The sequence below is a fragment of the Dendrobium catenatum genome, unplaced genomic scaffold, assembly GCF_001605985.2.
Source record: "Dendrobium catenatum unplaced genomic scaffold, ASM160598v2 fragScaff_scaffold_415, whole genome shotgun sequence".
NCBI classification, from domain to species: domain Eukaryota; kingdom Viridiplantae; phylum Streptophyta; class Magnoliopsida; order Asparagales; family Orchidaceae; genus Dendrobium; species Dendrobium catenatum.
In genome coordinates this window covers 1-2,551 of record NW_021318877.1, presented here as the reverse complement: position 1 = coordinate 2,551, position 2,551 = coordinate 1, and the positions used below count along the sequence as shown (strand labels likewise).

The window sequence follows — 2,551 nt, the reverse complement described above, 5'->3', positions numbered from 1 at the left end:
GGGAAGCCAAACAACTAACATCGACCTTCAACCAAACCATTCAGGTAAGGGGAAGAAGAAGGAAAAAAGACACCACAAACATCTCCCAAAAAACTGCACAAAAATTGGAAGGAGAAGCCACGGGAACACAGCCAAGGAGGGACCCGAAGAGCCAGCACCAGAAACGGGCTGGAGAAGGCTCGAGAAAACAGCCAGGGGGAGAAACCGAAAAGCCCACACAAGCACCCAACAGGCATATCACGGGAACAACACAAAGAAGAACTCGGGGAGACATAAGAAGTGGAAGAAACAAACTCCACTCCACATACATATTCAAATTTATGAGCTAGAAAGTGTAATTACTCCTCTAATAATGAACTAAACTTCAGCTCAATCATTAATGAGCTAGCACAAAGAAGTTCACAATATTTCAGCTCACAACCAGAGCAGCCAAGCCCAACCCGAGAGCAGCCATGGCTCAAACCGTGAAACAGCAAACAACCCAAAGAACAAAGGACACAAAATGCTAGCAAACCCAAGCTATGCCATGCCCGAGCACTTCCTACCATGATCATTGAATGCTTTCCATCATTGGATAGTAAATAAAAAAAAAACATAAAACACAACTAAATATTGTTCAAATTACATCAAAACATAAATAACCAAAATATGAATGCATCATTGAGGCAGGCCAGTCATCGACCAAAGGCTGCCTGTCTTTCGAACTGCACTAAATACTTGTATGTCTTTCTCTGATCCAAAGATAAGTTTTCCTATGAGGTTTATACTATTATCCATATGCATGCGATTGGTCATTATATCAAGCAGTTCTTTTTGTATATCACATTTTTTGGATGATCCTTTAGGTTAATTATGAAACTGTCACAAAAAAAGAAAAGGTGACTTATCTCAGTTGTCTAAAAGAAAAGGTACCCATATCATATGCCTATCTTATGCAAATAATAAATGAGGTATGCATCACGTTGGTTCACAGCACTTGGTGTAAACGGAATAGAGTTATCATCCTCAATGAAAGTAGAGTTGTCATTGTTCAGATTTGAGCCAATGTATAGGAAAACGTTTTCCTCGTTGATACCAAGCTCACCATATTGTATGGCATGAGAACCTTTGTTATACGTATTATGTATGGATGTCCTTGTCTTGATATGTAAATATTAGAAAGAAGAATATATAAGCTTAAATTATTTGACCTACGAATGTTAAAAAACAAAATATATAAGCTTCACTTAGTAAGTTGTATATGTTAAAGATAATAAAAAGTTATTGACTCTTATTAGTTTGTACTGCTGCCTCTGAGTTTCGGTTATCAAATTATGAATGTCACTGCCTGTCACGACCCGACCCGACGGGGACGGATCCCGCCCGAGCCGGATCGCGACGAGAGACCTTTCTTAACCAGGATCTGGCTTTGGATTAGGTTACTGAACTGATCTTTCAAATTCTTAACTAACTGATATTACACTGCCCACCTAAGAGAAGTTATTATATTAAATCAATACATCAAGAATTTAATACAATTGAAAATTGTTGGCAAGGTAGTTAATGCAAGTATAACTATGGCTGTTTTCACTATACATTACAGGCTCTTGTAAGTCCAATACCTACTAGTATATTGTATTATATAAAGGGAGATCCTCTAGCTTTTGATGACAAGGGAATCCCTAGAGCCAATAATATTTTATATGCACAATGGAGAAATAGGTTTATCAAGTTACATTTAAATGGATAAGAAGATGCATCTATCTTCCATCCAATATATGTTGTAGAGGTTTCCCAAACATATCCAAAATTTTAAAAGTGGACTAGAACTCTCTTTAGGACAGTAAGTTTCTCAACTTCTCTCCACAACATTATATGTCATTGTTGCATATATACTTATATTTTCAGATAGAAGACATTCAAAAATACTCTTAGATTTATAAGACTCAAAATAGATGACCTTAAATAAAAAGATAAGATCATTTTTATCTTATATATATAATTTAGCATTGCTTCATATTTTATAAATGACAATTCATTACTTTTTTTGTAGGAATTGAAAGTATGTTTTTTCTTCAAAATGGAGATGAAATCATCCGTACAAAGGTAAAGATATATAGACATTCTTAATAATAGAACAACATCATAAATTGAGCATCAACTTAAAAATGCTTTCTTGATCATGTTGGAAATTTGTAGGGATATAAACAACTTCAATTGCTTTAATTCAGTTAAAATTAATCTAGAATTCTTTGGCCACCATGATCTAAATAAAATATAAAAATATATTACTCAGGTCCACTATCAACAACTTTACCACTGCCACCAGATATAGATTTTTTATCTCCAAAGAGAACAAAAATTTTTTTAACATTAACATCATCTCCTACATAATCATGCAGATAATTTTAAGCAAGATGTTAGAAAACATAGATCAATTACCATAAAAAAATTCATGGTACTGTCAAGTCCCATCAAAATCAAACTTTATGAACTCCAGCGTACACATCACTCCCATCAAGACTATTAATTATAATTTAACACTGTCGTTGCTAGGTCCCAAGTCCTGGAT

The 2,551-nt window shown here is 34.7% G+C and overlaps 1 pseudogene; it reads right to left on the bottom strand.

Moving 5' to 3' along the window:
- Window positions 1–338: 338 nt before the first annotated feature.
- LOC114579485 lies at window positions 339–1,939 on the bottom strand (annotated as a pseudogene).
- Window positions 1,940–2,551: the final 612 nt, after the last annotated feature.